This window comes from Myotis yumanensis, unplaced genomic scaffold (genome assembly GCF_028538775.1).
Source record: "Myotis yumanensis isolate MYYU_CA2020_CCGP unplaced genomic scaffold, mMyoYum1.0.hap1 SCAF_7, whole genome shotgun sequence".
Taxonomy (NCBI): Eukaryota; Metazoa; Chordata; class Mammalia; order Chiroptera; family Vespertilionidae; genus Myotis; species Myotis yumanensis.
In genome coordinates this window covers 44402409-44416706 of record NW_027223758.1, presented here as the reverse complement: position 1 = coordinate 44416706, position 14298 = coordinate 44402409, and the positions used below count along the sequence as shown (strand labels likewise).

The window sequence follows — 14298 nt, the reverse complement described above, 5'->3', positions numbered from 1 at the left end:
TTTCCTGCCCACATCTGCTTACACAAACTTTCTAATTTTTTGCTTTTGTATTGTTGCTTGTATAGTTAGCAGTGGATAGAAATTTTCCATTTCCACGGATTTTACTAATTAGAACTTTGTGATAATTGAAATGGTTAAGACTGGGTTTACTTTAGCTGGTCCCACTGCCAAAGAAATGGAGAACCTAGGGTAGGCATTGGACAAACAATATTACCTGTAAGACCTTAGAATGTTCAAAAAATCTTTCCAAAAACCTCAGGTGTTTATGACAAAGACCTTTGTCCTTAAAAATGATAAATACTTATCTTAAAGAGGGAACCCTAAGAACCTTAAGGATAAGCAATTTCTTATCAGTGCACTTTTAAGTCATGCGTGAAGAATCCTGGATGTTATTGACCTTTTTATGAGGTTGCCTTGGTAATGTCTACTCCTGACTTTCCTGCATACTTTTCTGCTCTGCATTTTTCCTCCACGTAATTACAAAGCAGAGTACTGATTTATGCTTTTTATTCCTTTGCAGTTGCTTCTAAAGCTGGGACTGATTCTCCTGACCTGACGTGGCCTTTCAGGGTCCTGCGGGTCAGCTGAGGGTGACCGGCTGGACTTCCCTCCATCCGGGGATCTCTCAGCTGACACTGAGCAGGTGTGGCTGCTTTTGAGACATTGAATAAACAGAGGAAAAAAAGAAATATTGGAAAATATTTTTCAGTGTTTTTTTCTGGGAGGAACACCCTTAAACATAACACAGACATGTATAGTAAGCCTTCAGCAACTCTTGAAGGCCAACCTCTCTTGTCAGCAGCTTGTTCTGAATGCCTGTGCTGGCTACAGGGGAAAGCATTGGGGACGGATAGGAAAACTCGCTCCATTCCTTACCATGAGCCTCCTTGGACCTTGTGTGAGAAGCAGGCTCCAGGGCATCCAGACGGCCCCCTGGGGCTCATTAAGATCTAAGAAGGTGAGCAAAATGCAGTTGATATGTTATTTTAGCTAGCATATTAGTTTCAGGTGAAATTTACATAACCGTGGAGTGGTGTTTTTTTGGTGCATTTTGTGTCTTTTTAGAGCACTGTAGGTTTCCCCAGAGAATTCAGATGCCCTGGGCATTTGTAACTGTTTTATGGGATGTAGAAGCATTATTTTACATTTTTAATGATTACTGCGAGTTACAGTTGTTCTCTTTGCTTTTCGTGCTGCATTGCTGTTGGTATCAGGATTTATTTGATGCCAGGTTCACAGTCAGGATTGGATTCCTGGATGGTTAAAAAAAAGTCTTCTTTCAGATATCTCTTTGCTCCCCTCCTGCTGCCAGGAAACGCAGATAAAAAGCAGTGTGAGTTGTGGATTCGGTTTGTCATCTCTTTGCCTTTGTAATGCATGGGTAATCTTGAGTTCACACGCTTGCTTCCTAAGCCCATTAGCTAGCCAACAGATATCTGGGTGTTCTCCCCATCAGTGGGTGTGACATTTGGATGCTTGGTGGGGAAAAAAATTAGCCTGACAGGCAGAGCTTTTAAAAAGTTCACACAAACCCTTCCTATCCCTGACTGAGTCAGTTTGGGATGAGCCCTGCAGTCCGTTGTTGGTTTGGTTTTTGCTTGTTTAACTGCTGACTTGCCAGAGCACACTCATTAGTTCCGAAGGTGATGGTCATCTGACCATGGACCTTTAAATCATGGGGACACAGAGGCAGCCAGAGCTGTTGACTTGCAGGCTTGAGGGGACACACGTCTGCATCCCAGTATCAGTAGAACATGGGGAACGGTACTTCAGGAGCATCTAGGTGGGAGAAGGGACGCCAGGGGTTGGGCAGTGGGGGGAGAGGGCAGGGTGTTGGGGAACATCACAAAGCATCTCAAAGCCCTCCAGGAGGAAAAGAGGGAACAGCCAGATGGGTTGTGGATGGAGAAGAGGGTGTGGGTTACATGAGGCTGGAAAGATAACCAAAAGACCCATAGACCCTGGTGGGCATGTGGGCCCCACCCCCTTAGCTTCCAATTGGCCTGGCATCCCCAGATGGGTCAAGATGTGGGCAACTGGGCAGGAAGTGTGAATGATAGCCTTAGCTCTGCCAGTTACTTTGTAATATGAGCAAGTATTTTGAACATTTTTGTTGCTAGTTCTTGATCTGCATTATGGGGACAATGGGGCCACCTTCCTTGAGTTGTCCCAAGGATAAAGGAGTCACCATATGTAAAGCCCTGGCATGGAGCAGTCCTCCTGAAGGCTGGCGGGGATCCAACTTGTCATTTAGGAGTTTCCAGGGTGGTAGGAGTGAGGGAGAGATTGGAGACGAGGGAACTGGTTTGCAGGGCTTTTGTGGTCTGGCCAGCAGTTCCCAGCAAGGTATAACCTTTGGGACACTAGTCTGCTGAGCTCTGGGAGCATCCCTGCCTGCTTTCCCCCTAGCCTAGCATTGTTGTAGGAATAGATCTAAGAAAAATGTTAGGGGGCAGAATAGCCAGGGCTAGGTGCATTATATTAGCTTGTCTTGGATGACAGGGTTACTCCAGTGCCCACTTGTTCTAACAGAGAGACAGGGAGTTGGTTGGCTAGCCTGCCTTGTAATCCTATATAATATCCTATATAATAAAAGGCTAATATGCAAATTGTCCCCTCTACCGGGAGTTCAACCAGGGGGCGGAGCCAGCCCACCAACCACCCACGGGTCCCTCCTGGCTGGCTCAGCCCGATTAGCCCTGATCAGGGCGGGCTGGCGGACCCCACCCATGCACGAATTCGTGAACTGGGCCTCTACTCTAAAATAAAATGGCCATTTTTAGACTTTCGCACAGTTTTCTTTGGGGAGATGTGGACAGATATCATGGGGATATTTGCCTTCAATTTAAAATGAGTTTCCTTCTAAATCTATTGGTCTGTGAGTTTAAACACTAATGTTGAAAAAAGTCTTTTCTGAGGCACAAAAGCCTTCGCCCATTATGTTCCATTTTGAGGCAAGAGAGACTCTAAATTCCACAAGTACTCTTAAGTTCTAAATTCCTAGCAGGGGATTAGCGGGGCCTTGGGTTTAGTCAGTCTGCAAAACAATTCAGCAAAGTATAAAAAGGCAATGGGGGGAAATCATGTTGCCTTTCTGTGCTGCCAAGCAGGTTTGTCACATGGATTAGTCATTTAGATAGGGACAGCCATGAATCACTGCTTAGAGTTTCCCATTTAATTTTATCCCAGAAGCAATTTCCTTTCACATTTTCAAGCTGTAGTTATCATTAATGAATTTAACATTATGAAATCTAGAGAACTACTAATTCATTTTGAAGAAAGTAGGCATTTAAAACTGAAAAAGAAACCTTTCGTTTTTTTCAGTGGTGTTCAATATTTTCAAACTGACAAATGTGGAACATCTTTTTTGAGGGTGTCATTGCCCAAGGTAGTTAGTGGTAGGTATCAGGGGGTCTATGTGCCTAGTGTCTTGGTTGCAGGTTTGGGGGCAAGAAAAGTAAAGTCAAAATTTCTCAGTGACCAAGGACTGGGTATTTTCCAGAAGGGAAAGTGGAAATTTGTGGAACAGGCAGCTGATTAGAATCGGAGCTTCCCACCCAAGTTTCTTTTTTTCTTTTTTGTTAGTCCCCACCCAAAGATATTTTTCCATTGATTTTGAGAGAGAGAGAGAGAGAAACATTGATGTGAGATACACACATCAATTGGCTGTTTCCTGCACGCACCCCAACCAGGGCTGGGGATTGAACCTGCAACCCAGATATGTGCCCTTGACCAAGAATTGAACTCGTGACCCTTCCATATGGGGGCTGATGCTCTAACCACTCTCAGGGGTACAAACTACTTTTTAACCATACTTTATTTTTCTTAATTATTACTGCAGTAGAGGCCCAGTGCATGAAATTTGTGCACTGGAGGGGGGGGTGGGTGTCCCTCAGCCTAGCCTGCACCCTGTCCAATCTGGGACATCCCTCTCATAATCTAGGACTGCTGGTTCCCAACTGCTTGCCTGCCTACCTGCCTGCCTGATTGCCCCTAACTGCTTCTGCCTGCCAGCCTGATCATCCCCTAACCACTCCCCTGCCAGCCCGATTGCCCCCAACTACCCTCCCCTGCCGGCCTGGTCGCCCCCAACTGCCCTCCCCTGCTGGCCTGGTCGGCACAAATGCCCTCCCCTGCTGGCCCACTCGCCCCTAACTGCCCTCCCCTACAGGCCTGGTCATCCCCAACTGCCATCCCCTGCTGGTCTGGTCACCCCCAACTGCCCTCCCCTGCTGGCCTGTTCGCCCACAACTGCCCTCCCTGCCGGCCATCTTGTGGTGGCCATCTTGTGACCACATGGGGGTGGCCATCTTGTGTGAGGATGTGATGGTCAATTTGCTTATTACCCCTTTATTATATAGGATAATAATTATCCTAAAACATAATGGCTTTACCCCACCCCGCCTCCACTGCAACTTTTTAAGAAGCCTTTTGCTTTGTTAACTGAAGTTCTTTTCAGGATGATCATCTCCTCTGAGCCTCCGTTTCCCCTGTGTGTAGAATGGGGATGATAATACCTGCCCTCCTCCCCGCCATACAAATGGTTGTGATGATTGGGTGAGATCATGGGTATGAAAACACCTGGCTAGTCCCTTTCTACAAGCATGGGAGTCAGAGAGGAAGGGAGGGGGTCAGGCTGGATGGAGGAGGCAGGACTTTCTATGTAGACAGGAAGAAAAATCAATCCCCCCGCATGTCCCCATTTCTTCCCTAACTTAAAACCTGAATTAAATAGTTTCTTAGGGAAAGAAAGTTTCCTCTGAGGGACTCAGGGTCTTGTCTTTCTCCCTGCAGTCCAACCAGGCAGGTGGTCATGTGTGGAAGTCATTCCTGAGCACAGACCTGTATTTTCTCTTTCCTATTTGGTGCTTTTTCTAAATCAAGAGGTCATTATGGTTACCTGGTTGTTCGTTTCCCCCTTGTATAAATTTCCTAGGGCTGCGTAACAAAGCACCACAAAGCACGTGGCTGCAAAGCACAGAAATGTGTGATAGTTCTGGGGGATAGATCCTGGTGTCAGCAGGGCCTCACTCCCACTGAAACCTGTAGGGAACAGTCTTTCCCGTCTCTTCTAGCTTCTGGTGTTGCCGAGTTCCTTAGCTCATAGATGCAGCCCTCCAATCTCCACCTCTCATCGCATGGCCTTCTCTCCTTCTGCATCTCTTCTCTTAAGCACATGAGTCATGTTGGATTAAGCACACCCCCCGCCCCCCCCCGTCCAGTATGACCTCATCTTAACTAATTACATGTGCAACAACACTATTTCCCCACAAGGCCACGTCCTGGGGTATTGGAATTAGGACTTAAAGTGCCTGTTTGGGAGACACCATTCAACCTAGAACAACTCCTCACCCCACGCCAGGTGTTTGGAATCCATCCACACCTCAGCTTCTAGTCCATCTTCAGAGGCAGCATATCTCACCCTGGATGGGATGCAGACCCCTGGCTGTTTCCAGAACCGGCAGCCGTGACATCATGCCTCTAATGACTGTGGAGCCCCTGGGAACACGGACTGTGAGAGTTACCTAGCATTTCGGAAGCGACTCAGAGTTTGAATTAGCACCGAAACAGCCCTCCTGCTCTGCTGCCGATTTCACTTCAGTCAACTAAGCTCGAAACCCAGCAGCTTAGATGGTGCCTCTGGGAAGCACAGAAGTCCTTCCAGTTTTATTGGAAACAATTGGTTTTATCAGAAGTACTGAGGTGGGAATTTGAGCAAATGCTACTGTCCCATTTTGTGAGGCCGTGCGAGTCCGCGGTGGCTTCTGAATGGTGCAGGCAGGTGACTGGGCTGCCAGGAACCCCAGCACTCATCTGTAATACAGGGTGAGGCCAAGGGGCATCAGATGGGCCCACGTTGGGGAGAAAGTGCCTCCTCTGCCCTCAGCACTCAGTGATTGGCATCACCTGAGGCGCATAAGAAACCCAGACATTTTCCAAATGGAGTTCACTCAGGAAGAAGGAAGCCAGGAGACCCTGAGTTTAGTCCTGGCTTTGCCCCAGTCTTACCGACTGCACAGAAGCACATTTCTTCTTTTTTTTTGTTTTGTTTGGGGTTCTTTGGTTAATCCTCATCTGATTTTTAGTGTAGAGAGAGTGGAAGGGAGGGGGAGAGACAGAAAGAGAGAAAAACACCAATGTGAGAGAGGCACATTGATTGGTTGCCTCCAGCACATGGTTGGGACCAAGCCTATAACCCAGGAACCTGCCCTTGACTGGAATTGAACCCAGGACCCCTCAGTCACAGGCAGACACTCAGTCCACTGAGCCAAACCGTCTACGGCAGCACATTTCTTCTTAGAAGGGACTCCAGGTTCCTCATCTCTGTGAAAGTGGTGAAATTTGCTGCATCATGATGTCCACAGGGCAATGAATAGGTTGCTGTGTGCAAGCTGCTGGCAGACCTCAAGTAAACGGGTTGTGAGGGTGAGGACAGGCACTCACCAGCTTTCTCCATGAAGGAATAGTAACGTTTAACACACAGGCTTGGACAGAGACATTGAGGTCAGAGCAAGGTCTGACATGCATACGCTCTGTTGAGGAGCTGCTGGTCTCAGGGCCTGGACCACCTGGGAGGAGCACCAGGTGGGAGCCCTGGGTGGACTTCACCTGCAGATAAAGTGGAGGAGCTGCAGGATGGTGGAAGCCTGAACCTCCCTTCCGACTGACAAGTTGCCATAGGATGTTGAAGGAGACAGAATTGGTGAATATTTCCAGAGGTGGCAGTGTCTCGGGGACAGGCTCCTGGTTCTAGGGTGCAGGGTTGTAGGGATGGCAGGTCCAGGTGGCTTGGGGGAGAATGAAAGGGGCAGCCAGGAGTCCGTTGAGCTTCAGACCTGGAAGGTTAAGGAGGACTTGGATGGGGTCCCAGAGGGTTGCACCCAAACTGCCTAGATGCCCCCATTGAGGGTAGGGCCGGACCTAGAAAGGGGAGTGAGGGTGGGGCGGGGAGGAATTCCAGTTGAAGAAAACGAGGCTGGGCGCCTGACTCCAGGTTGGGACACACCATGTCTGGGACAGAGCAATTGTCCTGCTTCATTTACTTCATACATGTAGTAGCAGAGAAGGTCCCAAAATAAAATATACCCACCACTTCAGCACCGACTGGAATTGTTTTTGCTGCTGCTGCTGTTTGAGTTACCTGATTATTTATAATCCCTGGGCAAATGCATTATTTTGGAAAACACTGTTGAATGTAGGTGTTTATATATGCCCGTGACAAACTTACTTTAAATGACTATTGATTTACAGGGCTGAGGCTGATATGTGTTCTGTGATAGGGTACCGTCCAAAATAGAATGAACAAAGGCCCACAGTTAGAGCCTTGATTGCTGGTCAGGGCCTGGAAGATATGGAGGCAGAATGTGGGATTATTTGCTACTTTTGTGCCCCTGTAGGATTAGACGGGACCATGAACCACAAGGCATGGTCATAGGAAAGAAGTGGCAGTAGTTGAGGAGGGAACTGCAGTAATAACAGACCGGGAGGGGCATTCTCCTGCCTGTTGCTGCTGCTCGTAGAGAAACCTCCGTTTATGTGGCTGTTGAAAATTTGCTCAATTTTGCCAGGATTCAGATCTAGTCTTCTGAGTACCTCAGCATTCAAAGGCAAGGCTCAGCCAAAAGATATGACAGCTTTTGATATAAAAACCGTTTGTTTCACCAAGAAATTAACACCACGTGGACACAGTGTTTGAGGCACTGAAATGAGGAATTTGGTGATTTGGGTTTAAGTCTCAGTTTTCTCATCTGCAAACGAGAAAAATGTTTACACTTTCTCCCTCAGACAGTGTTAGGTAACATCCTAATTTCATTCCATGCTTGTGGTCAACTGCTGGTGAACCAGAGAAATGTTTACACTTTCTTCCTCGGACAGTGTTTGAAAACTGATGTATCATACAACTGATAAGTAGGAATTATCAGCACAGAGCTAAAAAGCCAGATTCTCTCTCTTTTATGCCTGTTCCTCTGCTTCTATTTTAATTATATACTTTCCTGAGTTTTGATTGAAAAATTCTGGGTTTTACTTATTTTACTACTTAATTAATTTAAAATGTTACCCGGAGTAATAGCACTATAATCTAGACGAGGGCTGTTCGAAGAGCAGGAATTGTGCAGAAGGATGTTTGTAAATAATGTTTAGGTGACACTATTGTGATAATTATGGCTTTTTGAAGATGAGTTTTATAGCAAGTCCTCAATTTTCCTGTCACTTTTTTTCTGGGCTCCCACTTAAGCAAGCACATTTGTTTCATGGAACTAGCTGTTCAGGGATCTGAATCCCAAGAGAGCTCAGCAGCTCTGTGAATCCAGTTTTCATTTTAGGTGGCTAATTTTGCAGACCCCAGGAGGACAGAGGTTGCTCTGTTGCCTCCCTTCCCCAGGCCTAATAAGGACAGGAGGAAGGTGTAGCACGTCCCCTAGACACTCTGTTTCCGGCTCCGTCCCTGGGTCACAGTGACTTGAGTGCTGAACCCTCGGTGGCCAGAAGGGCCCTACCGATGATGCTCTGGGGAATCTGCACCCCAAGGATGACCCCACATCACCCATCCCTTCTGTGCCTGTACTTGAGGCTCCGAGTGCTGGAGGTGGCATAAAAAGGAGGTGGCAGAGAAGTATAAGTGCCTTCAGGTGTCATTGGAACAAACTTTTGGGACCCCCAGGCTTTGTGGCTTTCCCAGGAGAGGGACCCATTGTATATTTCACCATGTCCTTCTCCAGCTTGTGTGTGTTCTCCAGCTTTTAGTTGTTAAGAGTCTGGAACATCAGCTTCATTGTCTTCACTTGACTCACTATTGGACTATAATTTCAGGTAGAAGTCAGCCAGTTTCATTTTGTTAGTGGATCTTTGGGAAATATCTAGATTTAGAACTGGAGGAGCCCTTGGAGGTCATTTGTCCAGTCTGATGAGAACTCCTGAGACCCAGAGAACTTGAGGGACTGGTCCAGGTTCTGCAGTGAGTTAACAACAGAGCCAGGACAAGAACTCGGGGCCCTGGATGTAGGGAAATACCAAGGGGTCACATTGAAGTATGGAGTAAGGAATACTTAGCAGGTGTACTCTCTTGTAATTCAGCCAGGTTATTTCCGAGGCTATGGTATTACCACCATAATGAGTCACATGGAGTAGAACATCCTAATTTCATTCCATGCTTGTGGTCGACTGTTGGTGAACCAGAATTCCCTTATGATGCTATTCTTGTTGAAAACCTTTGCCAAATTCATTGGTTTGCTTTTCTGAATTAGTGATCAAAGCCTACTTTTAGATATCAGGGACTCTTGCTGCCCCTTAGAATCATTACAAATATTGGTTATAATCATATACAATTATAGCTTCAGAGCATGAATTCGACATGGACATGAGCCACAGACTATATTACAGCACTGCCTCTTCTTATCTTATTTCAAGTATAATGTTCTTGTTCAAATTCTTCCATTCTTTAAAAGCCATATTTGCTGTTAGTTTACAGTTTTGGGGACAGTCGATGAGTTGTTGGTATACCAGTTGCCTTCTGATGTGGCATTGATTTTTGTTGTTGTTGTTCCTTCCCCATCATTTTCACATCAGATTGAACACAGACTCAGGCAAGGCAGCTTGGCGGTGAGATTTGTGTGGCTGTTTATTTTCCCTGTTGGTAAAGTGGCTGTGATTCAGCACCAGGTTCTCCTCTCGCTGATGGGCTAGGCCAGTGGTTGGCAAACTCATTAGTCAACAGAGCCAAATATCAACAGTACAACGATTGAAATTTCTTTTGAGAGCCAAATTTTTTAAACTTAAACTATATAGGTAGGTACATTGTTATTAACTTAATTAGGGTACTCCTAAGGCTTAGGAAGAGCCACACTCAAGGGGCCAAAGAGCCGCATGTGGCTCGCGAGCCGCAGTTTGCCGACCACGGGCGCTAGTAGAGCAGGGAGATGTGAAACTCCAAGTCATCAATGAAGTGTGACCCTCACATTAGAATATCCTTCATGTAGAAAGCCTTCCCCACTACTTCCCGATTATTCCAGCTAAAATATACCACTTTGTAGAAGATCACTAGAGACTCCAATTACCACCCCTCGGCCCTCTAGAGTTCCCTCAGTGGAGAAGAAGAGAGAAAGGAACCATGGAAAATCACCAAGAGGATGGTTTCCTATGGAATCCTGAATAGGCTGTTTCCAATCTGGAGGGTATGGGCATCAGCTGTTATAAATTTTCCTGGAGACAGTTACTGTGTGTGTGTGTGTGTCTTAGCAAGTTCAGTTGGTGTTGCTCTCTTAAAACTGAGAGCTTGCTTTCCCTCCCCGTGTACTTTCTTGTGTGATGAATCTCTCAGACACTTGTGGCATCATGGTCTGTGGCTTGCTGGTTCTTCAGAGCCGTAGGGAGGGATCTGTTCTGAAACAGATTTACCTGTGGTGCATGGAACTGGATGTTGACATTGGCATGTGTTTGCTGAGGAACAGAGATAACAATTGGGGCTGAAAACACTTCGTTTTTTAACTGGTGAATTTTATTTTTCCATTGTGATTAAGTGACCTGCTCTACGTCACACAATTATTAAATAACAGAACTATGACAGAAACCAAGAAACCTGGAGAAAGAGAATGTTGTGCATTCCACAGCTTCCTTTCCCTTCCCAGCTTTCCCAAACTTGAATTGTCTTTGTGCTTTCTTCTTTGCTTGCAACTTATGCCCCAGCAGTGTCCATGCTAAACTGATCTGAGTTCCTTCGATCCCTCATCACCCTGTGGGCAGATGGAAATCCAGAGCTAACCGGAGCGTGATTTGACTTTCATGAAAGAAATGAGCAGCAGGTGCAATTTGCTAGTTTAGAAACCCACTTCCAATGACATAAAAGAAGATAGTCTCTGTAAGAGCTGTCAATTGGAAATTCAATTATGTATTTTGGTGCAGTTGTCCAAGCCCAAGATGGAGAGATGAGAGACTTTGTTTATAGTTGCAGTGCCACCAATCAACCAACTGTGGGCTTTTGTTTTCATTCCACAGATGTATACTTTTTCTTTTTAAGATTTTAAATTGACTTATAGAAAGAAGAGAGGGAGAAACAGATTCCTCTCCTCAGATTCCCTAGAAGGAACCAGCCATGCCCACACTTTGACTTTAGCCCAGGGAGACTAATTTTCAACATCTGGGCTCTAGAACTATAAGAATAAATTCATGTGTTAAGCCACTGAGCTTGTGATAATTTGTTACAGCAGCTAATAGGAAACTAATCCACTTACCTACCTCGTAGTTCTCAGAATGCTTAAATGTGACTGTATTTATGTATTTATGTATGTTTTTATTTTTATGAATATCAAAGTGCTACCTAGATGTTAGTACTTCTAAAATGAATTTTTATGTTCATCTGGATTTCCAAGTTAAAGTGGCCAAGATATGCTAGGAAGACCAGGAGAACAGTGAGCAGGACTTTTTAATTATGCAGGAAACAGATTGTATCTGGGAATTTATGAAATAATTATTAATTGTGCAATTGTGGATGATCATTACTACCTGTGATTTACTTGTTAGTGAGCAGGCAGGTCTGTGCCTTACTCTCTGTACCTGTGGATCTCAACATTGGATGCTCATTAGAGTCACCAGGAGAGCTTTTAAAAGTCCAGTGTCCAGGCTGCACCCCAGGACAGGTATATCAGAATCTCTGCAGGTGGAATCTGAGCATCAGTAATTTTTAAGCTCTCCAGGTGACTGCAGTGTGTTGTGTCTGCTAATAAGACTTAAATCCAGCCTCTTTGAAGTCTGATGGTCTAGATGTTCCTTTGAGTCTTTAGGGAAGTGCTCTGCCAAAGACTGTCATATTTTCCAATGTTATGAACATATCAGTTTATGAGCTGTGGTGTGTTTCCGCCAAGAAACACAAAAGTATTAGCCAGTATTCCTGAGATGTTCAGCACACAGATTGGTGTGCCCTGGTGGCAAACACGGTTTCAATAAGTAAACACTTTTCCTTTTATATTGCCCAAAGGTTTTTAAAAGCAATTGTAAGGGGAGGAGAAAAGAAAGACGTTGAGGCTTTCTCTTCAAATGGCTGAGTGACTTGAGATTTGATAAACATTGTTTTTCATATGGCATATGTCTGGAGGAGAAAATAATCATTTTGACTTTGGGACCACTGTTGAAAATCTTCACTGTTGTTTTTGGGCGCTTTGAGCTACAATGTGCTACTGAGGGTATCTCTAGGCCCTTAGCACCCTGGCCTTTGACATCACAAGGAAAATATTGTAGATAAAATTGTTTTTATAAGTCACAAATTGAAGATGTTGCTGTTGTATTTTCAGTGGGAATTCTGGGTTGAAGTTAGAAAACTGATGGAAAGACTGTAGCATAAGCTTATTATATTTATGTATAAAAACAGATAGCGGGGCGGGGGTTCCTTATTTTCTAGAGTTCTTAGTGACCAAGTAGAGGCACTGACTCTAGTACCTCTAGATGGTATGTGCTTTCTTACTGGTCATTAAATCAGTTGGGTTTAATTTTCTTCTTAATGGAAACATTAAGTGCTTGGCTTTCTTAAGGTGCCCTAGGTGAATTTGGGTGTCCTGACAGTAGGGCAGTACATGAGTGTAAATATTATCTCTGAAACTTACTCTTTGGGGGACACTTGGGAAACTGTTTACCCTCCTGTAAACTTAGCAGTTTCCACATCTGTAAAGTGGAGAATAACATACTTCCTCATAAGACTGTTGTACATATTAGCTAAGGCATCCTGATCTTCTGCTTCCTAACCCCTGACTGGGTAAATGTTTTTTCCTCTTTTTCCTTCCTTCTTCCTTCCCTCTCTTCAATAAATATTAATAGAACACTTATTACTCATAGGAACTGCACTATGGCCATAAGTTTTATGCAAGTAGACACTCTTGTCAATAACTTGAATGGTTTAAACATTTGATTTAAAATATTGATACCATGTGGTGAAGGGGTGGGGGGTGGGGTTTGGGTGAGTAAAGCCTGTCTGTTTCTGATAGACCTGAAATGTAAAACCTCAATTGGTTTATGTGCACCAACCAGAGTAAGCTCATGCTGTTTCTATAACTATGGATATCAGTAGCTGGTCTTAGGGACCAGGCAGAGGAAGGTGGTTGGCGTGTTGCTGATGCACTGAGAGGTCCCCTGCGAGTGGACATGGGTCTCTGATCTGTGTGGCCATGCCAGTCATCTGTCAAAGCAAACATGGGGATTGGGCATATGCCTGGCACTTTGCCAGCTGTCGGGGGTGCATGGTCTCCCAGACCTCCCAGTGGAAGGGTGGGGTACTTACAGTACGAATGCTGGGTAGGAGCTGCAGGAAGCTTTTAATAGATTCCTGAGCTCAAAGAAGCACTTTTGGTATTTTATGGTTCATGAAGTTATGTGTTTTTTAAACTATATTTTTGGGTACCATTCACAAGCAGGTTTACTTCGCTTTCATGAATTTATACCTTTTTCATAGAAAATGGACCAAAATGAAAGGCCTGTTTTCCAAGATTTCCTTTGGTATGAATTTCTTGTGTTCTAATCAAGTCTATGTAGCTTGGTCATGTTTTTCACTAACTTGGGTTTTATTAGTGATTAGAGCTATTAAGTTTGGTGGTGATTATAATTGCCATTTATGTTGTTTTCAACTCTACTTTTCAAGACTGAAAAAAGATAATTACTTTAAGGAGCTAGGATGATTCTAGAGAATGCTCAAAGAAATTTTGTGCTTTCACCGTTCTACTTAGAACCACATAGGAAAAATGATAATGAGAATCATCATGGTGACAATGATTGCATTCTGTTTTCCAGTGTTAATTCTATGTGTGACAATATCCTGGGGGCTTTACACACATGTTCTCATTTTATCACCCAGCAAAAGGATGAGGGGCATGCTATCTTAGTTTTCACATTTTACAGATGAGGGGCATGAAGGCACAACAAGGTTGGATAACTTGTCCACGTTCAAAGGGCTCATTAGTGGAAAGTCTACCATTCGACTCCAAATGTGTCTGACTCAGATGTGCTTTCCACACTACTGTATTTCTGCCTTAGGAGAGAAGAGCCTCTAAAAGAGGTGGGGAGATCTATTAGCTCATTCACTCCAGTATGTCCCTGACAGGTGTGGATGAGTATTTATCTAGGAGATATGGACACTGAGATGCTGAGAAATTGAAAAGTGTTTCAGGCCACAAAGTAAACTTAATCCAGAAGCTGGGTGCTCCTCAAACTCATTCCTCAAAGACCCAACCTACATACTTGCACAATCTACACCAATTCAAATGAAGTGGTGAAGGAGAGGTCCGTTTTGTTTTGGGTAATACATAACCAGAGGTTATG

At 44.7% G+C, this 14298-nt stretch overlaps 1 protein-coding gene across 7 annotated transcripts in view; it reads left to right on the top strand.

Annotated features, from left to right (window-relative positions):
• Positions 1–14298, top strand: part of RNF152 (ring finger protein 152) — a 74627-nt gene that overhangs the window by 24459 nt on the left and 35870 nt on the right. For 3 of the 7 annotated variants that reach the window (XR_011472164.1, XR_011472165.1, XR_011472163.1), the window contains one exon: positions 521–680. The exons of the other annotated variants lie outside the window; for them this stretch is intronic. The gene's annotated coding sequence lies outside the window, so the exon portion shown is untranslated. Of the gene's footprint in view, positions 1–520; positions 681–14298 lie in introns of those variants that run through there. 7 annotated transcript variants of the gene reach the window in all.